The sequence below is a fragment of the Terrapene carolina genome, unplaced genomic scaffold (assembly GCF_002925995.2).
Source record: "Terrapene carolina triunguis isolate 2854851 unplaced genomic scaffold, T_m_triunguis-2.0 Scaffold88, whole genome shotgun sequence".
In the NCBI taxonomy this organism is placed as follows: Eukaryota; Metazoa; Chordata; order Testudines; family Emydidae; genus Terrapene; species Terrapene triunguis.
Genome location: NW_020664439.1, coordinates 36,834,879 through 36,844,245, shown reverse-complemented (window position 1 = coordinate 36,844,245; position 9,367 = coordinate 36,834,879).

The window sequence follows — 9,367 nt, the reverse complement described above, 5'->3', positions numbered from 1 at the left end:
GCAGCGGAGGTGAGCTAGGGCGGCCGAGGCACATTTTTAGGGGCGGCGTTCTGGCGCCGGCCATGCCGCCCCTAAAAGTGTGCCGCCCTAAGCACCAGCTTGTTTTGCTGGTGCCTAGAGCTGGCCCTGTAGTCTGTATCCGCAAAAAGAACAGGAGTACTTGTGGCACCTTAGAGACTAACAAATTTATTAGAGCATAAGCTTTCGTGGGCTACAACCCACTTCTTCGGATGCATATAGAATGGAACATATATTGAGGAGATATATATACACACATACAGAGAGCATGAATAGGTGGGAGTTGTCTTACCAACTCTGAGAGGCCAATTAAGTAAGAGAAAAAAACTTTTGAAGTGATAATCAAGATAGCCCAGTACAGACAGTTTGATAAGAAGTGTGAGAATACTTACAAGGGGAGATAGATTCAATGTTTGTAATGGCTCAGCCATTCCCAGTCCTTATTCAATCCTAAATTGATTGTATCTAGTTTGCATATCAATTCCAGCTCAGCAGTCTCTCGTTGGAGTCTGTTTTGAAGTTTTTCTGTTGTAAAATAGCCACCCGCAGGTCTGTCATTGAATGACCAGACAGGTTAAAGTGTTCTCCCACTGGTTTTTGAGTATTATGATTCCTGATGTCAGATTTGTGTCCATTCATTCTTTTGCATAGAGACTGTCCGGTTTGGCCAATGTACATGGCAGAGGGGCATTGCTGGCACATGATGGCATATATCACATTGGTAGATGTGCAGGTGAATGAGCCCCTGATGGTATGGCTGATGTGATTAGGTCCTATGATGATGTCACTTGAATAGATATGTGGACAGAGTTGGCATCGGGCTTTAAGATTTCATGGTAGAAGTTCCCCCAGTGCTTAAATTTCTGCCTCTGGGCATGCACATTGCTGCCTCCTTCTAAGTGTCCGATCCTCTATCTTCCATATAAACCCGGCCTAGAGCAATTCACAGACAGACAGATGAATGTCTATCTTGCATGCAGGGCCCAATTTGGTAGGCATGCTCAGAGGCTGCTTACTAAATTGGGTCCCATTCATAATCTGGCCAGAGGAAGAAGCAGTGCTCATGTTATAGCTTTTAGCCCAGTGGTTAGAGCAGGCCTGCACAACTCGTAAAGCGACGAGGGCCATATTACTCCAAAGAAAACAGCTGAGGGCCAAAACCCCCCAGCCCCGCCGAACCCCACCCCCAGCGCCACCCAGCCCCCCTGAAACACAACACCCCCCCCAGCGCCGCCCGCCCCGCGGAAACAACCCCCCCAGTGCTGCCGAAACACCCCCACAGCGCTGCCCAGCCCCCCGAAACAACCCCCCCCCCCAGCGCCACCCGCCCCGCGGAAACAAACCCTCCTTCCCTAGCGCCGCCCCACCGAAACAGCGGTATTGAACCTTGGTAATATGTTATAGCGGGCTCCTAAGGTAGTATAATTAAGGTAAAAGAAAACTGTCTTTTTGCTAGAAGTAGAATAAGATCTTCCCCCCACTTTGTAATCAATTGCCCTGTTGAATGAATGAGGTGTGAATGAGGAAGGCGTGGAAGGCAGGCACCTCCAGACAGCTGCAACCCTTGGAGAGGGGATGGGAGCCAGACCAGATCAGTAGAACAGGTCAGCCACCAACTCGCCACTCACCTCCTCAGCTCCCCACCCCTGCTGCCGGCTCACCTGCCCCCCCCCCCCTCCCCCCCTGCCCCCCCCCCCCCCCGCCCCCCCCCCTCCCCCCCCACCACTGCCCGCCCGCTCACCTCCTCAGCCCCCCCCCCGCAGCTCGCCTACTCACCCCCTGCCACTGTCCGCCTGCTTGCCTCCTCAGCCCCCCTGCCGCCGGCTCCTACAACAAGTTAGGAAAAAGATCTTTTTGTGTGCACTCTTCAATAAAGAGCTTGTATTGGACCTTGCTGGTGTTGCCTGTCTCTCACTCTGCGGTCAGACAATGAACCTTGCCGTCTGGGTTAAAAAGTCCCCGACAGAGTCATCGTGGATAGTTCTCTGAAGATGTCCACACAGTGTGCAGAGGCGGTCAAAAAAGCAAACAGGATGTTAGGGATCATTAAAAAGAGGATAGAGAATAAGACTGAGAATATATTATTTCCCTTATATAAATCAATGGTATGCCCACATCTCGAATACTGCATACAGATGTGGTCTCCTCATCTCAAAAAAGATATACTGGCACTAGAAAAGGTTCAGAAAAGGGCAACTAAAATGATTAGGAGGTTGGAACGGGTCCCATATGAGGAGAGATTAAAGAGGCTAGGACTCTTCAGCTTGGAAAAGAGGAGACTAAGGGGGGATATGATAGAGGTATATAAAATCATGAGTGATGTGGAGAAAGTGGATAAGGAAAAGTTATTTACTTATTCCCATAATACAAGAACTAGGGGTCACCAAATGAAATTAATAGGCAGCAGGTTTAAAACAAATACAAGGAAGTTCTTCTTCACGCAGCGCACAGTCAACTTGTGGAACTCCTTACCTGAGGAGGTTGTGAAGGCTAGGACTATAACAGCGTTTAAAAGAGAACTGAATAAATTCATGGTAGTTAAGTCCATTAATGGCTATTAGCCAGGATGGGTAAGGAATGGTGTCCCTAGCCTTTGTTTGTCAGAGGATGGAGATGGATGGCAGGAGAGAGATCACTTGATCATTGCCTGTTAGGTCCACTCCCTCTGGGGCATCTGGCGTTGGCCTCTGTCGGTAGACAGGATACTGGGCTAGATGGACCTTTGGTCTGACCCGGTACGGCCATTCTTATGCTGTTATGAGAAAGAATTTGAACAGTGGTCTCCCATGTCTCAGGAGAGTGCTCAAACCACTGAGCTATGGGATATTCTAATATGGGGCTCTCTAAGTCTCTCTCCTTGAAGCTGTTCCACTGTGGATCAATAACGAAAGAGTGACTAGAGCAGGGGGACTGGACCCTGCTGTCTCCCACCTCGGTGCCCTAAACAACAATCTACAGCGTCAGTCTCTCACCCAATGACTATTCTACTGTGGATAAATACTTACATAGCCATTGGGGGTGAGAGAGAGTGATTCTACAAACTGGTGTTTAGGGCACCCAGATGGGAAATAGGATTTGTATAGGGGTCTCCCTTCTCCCCTTGTGGTAGTGAAGGGGAACTGAACCTGAGTCTCCCATATTCCAGGTGAGTACTTTAACCACTGGGCTGACAGTTATGAGGCAGGCACTACCTTCTTCAGCCAAAGCAAGTGCCCAACTCATTCCCTCACAAAGTTTATTAGGCATCTAAGGGGCCTGACTCTAGGAGACAAGTTCCTGTTGGTGGATCACAAGTTCAGATCGGTACATACCTCCAAGGGAGGGGAGGGGGCTTAGGACACATCCTTCTTGGCAGTATCTTTCATTGGCTAGCTTAGGTAGCCCCCCACCTAGCATGCTGGCTTTTGTGGATTGCATTCTAAGGCACTTCTCTCTCCCTATGTGTTGTGTAGAGAGCAAAAGCACCTAAGTAGGCTTTGCAGATCACAGTGTTGTTCCTGGGATTTGCTAGGTGCCTAAAAGTTAGGCATTGCCACACTCAGCGTTGCAATGCTTCAGTCCCTTTGTGAATCTGGACCACTGTATTTCCATAGTATCTCCAGCTATCACAGGAACTTTGAGTGATAGAGTGAATATCAAATCTCCCTCCCTATACTAAACCCGGCTGTGTGCTGGAGAGTCCCACCTTGATGTTGGAGTATAAATTCTCTACCAAGGCTGTGAATTGGCTAGGCAGACACTATTGCATTGGGGAGCCCTAAGAGGCAATGAGGAGTGGATCTGCAGAGTGACCTCACCCAGCAGACCTCACAACACAGAGATAGGGTGGAAACCATAGAGTTGGCCTCTGAAAGGTGCAAGAAATGCAGACCCCCCAACTCCTGTCGCCTTGCCTGTTATTCAGCAGAACCACATTAATTCTATTACTACTTGAAGGGCTTCCTGAAGCCACAGTGGTGGGCAGAGCAGAATGAATAACTTAGTGAATAACAGCAAGGTGCTCTAGCATCACAGGATCACAGAAAAGAAACCCAACTGCTAAATCATTCCCATTTAGCCCAGCTCCATTCTATGTGGCATGCAGGGAAGGTGGAATTGAATAGACTGTAGCACAAGTGCACTGCAGTTGTGAGAACATGCAACTTTAGGTTTTCCAAGTGCAACAGAGTCCTACCTATCTGTGGGTGTGATTGTGCCTCAGTTTGCCCAGTTCAGGTGTCTCCATTTCTCCTCAGGTTTGCAATCTCCCTTCTGTGGGAGGGTCAGTTAGGTAGGTTGCTTTTTAGTGATTTGGCCCTCCAGAGCAACCAAAAGAGTCCAAAACAAAACACTTCAACCTTTTTTTTTTTTTTTTTTTTTGCACCTTAAAGACTAACAGATTTATTTGGGCATAAGCTTTCATGGGGGGAAAAAACACTTCTTCAGATGCATGGAGTGAAAATTACAGATGCAGGCATTATATAATGACACATGAAGATAAGGGAGTTACCTCACAATTGGAGAACCAGCGTTGACAGGGCCAATTCAATCAGGTCAGTGGCATTCCTAGGCCTTGGCTACACTGGCGCTGTACAGCGCTGCAACTTGCTGCGCTCAGGGGTGTGAAAACGCCCCCACCTGAGCACAGCGAGTACAGCACTGTAAAGCGCCAGTGTAATCAGAGTCTGCAGCGCTCGCAGCGCTGCAGCTATTCCCCTCGGAGAGCAGCTGGGAAGTCCTGAGTGTAGCCAAGGCCCTAGTCTTAGCAAGACTTTGGTGGGGTTGTTCCACCCCCCCACCCAATCTGCTTCTGTGCGCCTCATTTTCACAGCAATGATGAGGCTTCATCAGACACAGCCCCACTCTGGGCTCAACGGTCTACTGCCTCATTGACCCTGGACTAAAGATACTCTTGGCCCGCCTCAGGCTAAACAATTCCTTCTTTGGTTTTCCACAGGCCACAACTTTCACCTCTGTCCATAGAAGGGATTAAGAGGGGACTTCCTGCCACACTCACTGGAAATTTCAGCAGAAGGCCACTAAACAACTGTGGCAGCTGCCATCTTGGCCAACACACCAGGGATTGAGTGGGAACCTCCAGAGCTGGAGGAGGGGACAGGGGACGTCTACAACAGAATCTTCTTTTCCATGGATTAGACGCTGAGGGGAACCTGTAACACACGCTCACCAGTGGATTGCTCAGCACACATGCCAACACCAGATCTCAAGTCCACACTCATGTGTATTATCCCAGGCATTTTCCTTCACATTCTTTACCCCTCCTTAGAGTTCTTTGTTCTTTTCTTGCCTGTCTTTAGGCCTCCTCCGAGACCTTTTCCCTCTACTCTAAGTCTGGCCTTTCCCTGCTCTTTCTAAAACTAACCAAACATCTGCATTATAGAATCTTGCAATCACCTGCTGTTCATCACATGTCTGCACTACATCTCCCATCAGCCTCTCTGGACTACATTCCCCAGAATTCCCTGATTCCATGCTGAACCAGGCATGGGCAGTACTTGACCAATAGCCTCATTTAATGGACCAGCACACACCCTGTTACAATGAGAATCTGTGTTCTGTTTTCTTAAAACTATAGCAGGAAATTCAGCAGGCAAAAAATTAGAAATGCTATATAGTGAAACAGAAAGTAGCTTTAGGAATAATGTTGTTTTCCTAACGCTAGTAAAGTTCCTTGTTAGAAGAAAGCAATTCTTTTTGTGATGCTTTATCATTGTTGCACAAGTTTTGCTTTTTCAAAATTGCATGTACAACATTAAGAGTCCACTTTTTAAAATTAGGCCTTTGCATATCTTTTTTTTTTTTTTCTCCCTCTCCTTTAGATGGTGTTTGTGTACTTGAGTATGTGTCGATATTTGCTTTCTAAACATATTCTCTGCTATAGATGGCTCTCTGCTGAGAGGTCTATCTTCACATAATAATTTTCCTCCTCTAGGTAATTAAAAGCCTGTTTGTCCCAAATATATATTTGATTGTTGTCTTATGGTGGCTGAGAAAAATCAAATTAAGCAGCTCTGCCACAAATCATAGAGGGCTGTCTATTATCTTCAGCTAAGTCAAATCCTGAGTGATTGTTTTAACTGAGTTGGTCATGGAGGTAGTTTTGCAACCTAACTGTCCTGAAGATCTAGTTTTACTGGCTGATTGCAGCCTGCAGCCATTGGTTATCTTTCTGAGATTACTATCCCCAGGCATTATGAAACAATTTCTATCTTGAATTTCCCTCCTAAAGATTAAACTGCAACATTTTCAGCTTTGCAATTCCCACCCCTAAAGTTTTTTAACCGGGTGATACAGTATAAATCCACAATCCAAGAGGAGATGGCAAAACAATGTGGCTTTGCAAAGAAAAAGTTAGAACAGCTCAGGCAGAAATATTCACAGCATTAAATGATTCCATATTCTTAGACCTTGTTTGCACAGATTTGCCATGATCACAGCCATTGGTGGCCAGATGCCTCTGCAGCTGTGCCAATGCAAACCCCTGCTGTAGACTGGCAAAGGCACTATAAGTCATGATTTTCACCTATACTACTTATCCTAGTTCACTTGCACTAGTGCAGACAGTAGCTTTATCTGTCTACACTAGTTAGCATTTGGGCAGCTACACGGGTAGTTAATATAGCTGAAAAACCCACTGACTGCAAGGCCTCTCCCTATGTTTTGCCATACAGCCTTAGGCAAACCTCAAGCTCTTGGTGTCTCAGTTTCCTTATCTATAAAATGGGAGTAACAAAACATATCTGGCTTAAGAAGTAATACAAGCAATGTGAGTAAATCATTGTTTGCCCCTGGCCTTGAAGTGCTAACCATTATTATTGCAGTGTTGTTGTAGGCGTGTTGATCCCAGGATAGGAGAGAGACAAAGTAGGTAAGGTAGTATCTTTTATTGGACCAACTGCTGTTGGTGGAAGGGACAAGCTTTCGAACTACACTAGTCTAACCCCGTGCCAAGACTCAGGGTTTGTTAATGGCTATCCAGCCTCTTTTTGAAAACCTCGAGTGAAGGAGCTTCCACAACTTCCCTAGGTAGCTTATTCCATTGTCCTACTGTTCTTACAGTTAGGAAGTTTTTCCTGAGAAAAGTTTTTTTCTGATTACCTCACCCACCTTGTCTCTTATCCTGGGACCTACACGGGTACAACAATCATTCTGAGACTTGGTTACACCGAAATATTGATTTAAAAAAAACAAAACTTCACTGTTCAGTTTTATGCTTGATGTTTTGCACTAGATACTGATTGTCCCTGTTATGATTTAGCGTCCAATGTCCTTCCCAAGTGCAGCTGTCAAATAAGGAAATCCTGCCTGGAAAATGCTGGGAAGTGCTTGCTTTATTCCTTTTCCCCAGGCACTGAAATCCTATCTTGTTTTGCAAGATGAAGGCATATCAACTTGACTTTGTTTTTAAACTCTAGATACAGGAGAACAGAAAAGGCACCGCTAAACCATGGCAGTAAATATACTGTGGCTTTAGTTAAAAAAAAAAAAAATGCAGCAACTTGCTTTCAAGTCAGCCCTATGGACTTTCATCAAATATTGCCACAGTTATAGAGTAACTGGTTACTTTTTAAACCAAATGTTTTTTAATCCAATCTTTAGTTAAATATCTAAAAAACATGTTTGGAACAGGTATGATGTATGTTGAAAGTGCATCAACCTGAGAGACTGTTTTCATTTCCTCCTTCTGCCTATGTTGTTAACTAGATTGTACTGTGGCAGGGCTAGAGGTTGTTCAGGCAATGGAAAATATCCTGAAACTGGCAAACTTTACCTTCCATGAACAGCAGTTCTTGGGAATGCCAATACAAGCCCAGCCCCCTTTGGCTTCACTCCCTTTGATTATCAGGCCACAGAACACTTTTTAAACTCCTGGCTTTGTTATTGGCTAAAAGGAAGTACTACTCCCTATTATACTATAATCTCTAATCTTTGGGCTGAGAAGTTGACAGACAGCCTTGCAGTTTCAAAATGATTAAAAACAAAACTTTCCATAGAAACTCCCAATGCAGAGACCATCGGTTTTTCCAATGGCCTTATAAGATTTGTAGTAAACAATTTTCTACCCTATTTGTTATGCAACCGAACCTTTTTTTTTTTTTTAAACCACTGCTGCACTTTCAGAAGAGGCTTTAATACAATATCCACAATGAGGCCCAGGTTTTTTTCTTGAGTAGTTGCAGTTAATTTAGAAATCAGTGATATGTATGAATCATTCAGATTATTCCTTCTAATTTGCATTATTTTGCATTTTCAACAATTAATTTAATCTACCACCATGCTGCCTATTCACCTAACTTTGTAAAGTCCTCTCTAAAGTTCTCCTCAATCTTCTTTAGCATCAACTGACCTAAATAATTCCACCACTAAAAAGTTTTCAGTGTTCTCTGTTCAAATTTAGCCCCTTTGTGCCACTCACGTAACGCAAATGTGCTGAACAAAAGGCAGGTCTCTCTATCTGAAGATCCCCCTGTCATGGAGTCCCCAGTGGGCATAGAACTTGCATAAGAGATCTTAGATGGGATTCACAAAGACTAGGCACCTAACTCTAATTACCTGGGTGAATCCACCTCTTGGTGTTTTGGGGTGGGAGAGGTCTAGAGCTCCAGACAGTGACTCTGCTGCTCAAGCTGGTAATGCAGTGGGGTGCAACGACTCACCAGTAGCTAATCCAATCACTGTGTGCTGCTAATCAAATCAGTCTGTGTAACCCCAGTGTTGTTCTGAAGTGTGGTCGTTCTCAGTCAAGCTAGGGACTTGTCTTCACATACAATGCTACAGAGGCACAGCTGCACTGCTGTAGCACTTTAGTGAAGATGCTGCTATGCCTACGGGAGAGCTTCTCCTGCCAGCGTAGCTAATCCACCTCCTCGAGAGGCAGTAGCTATGTCGAGAGGAGAAGCTCTCCTGTCTACATAGAGAGTTAGGTCAGTATAACCGTGTCATTCAGGGGTGTCGTTATACCGATATAAGTTTGAAATGTAGACTTGGCCTAACTGCTGTGAAGACAATCTGTTTGCCAAGTAATTGTGCTTCCCTTCTTATTTATGGGAATGAGAAAGTTTACCCCATTTAAAAGGGTAAATAAGTAGCCCCCTGTTCTTCAGTCTTGCTCTCTGCACCCACACAAGTCTTGAACATAGGGCTTGACACAACCTAAGGGAGGGTATTTTTGTAGGTGCACCATGTTACAATATTGTCAGGAGTCTCAGGACATCAGTGTGTGAATGGCAGTTTCTCTCACTGAGAAAGGAGAAATCTCATTAAAATCACTCCCTAAGCATCAGTGTGTGTATTGCTTTTAAACTTTCTCAGGTAGAAACTACATCCCAAGCAAAGGCAGTCAGACACC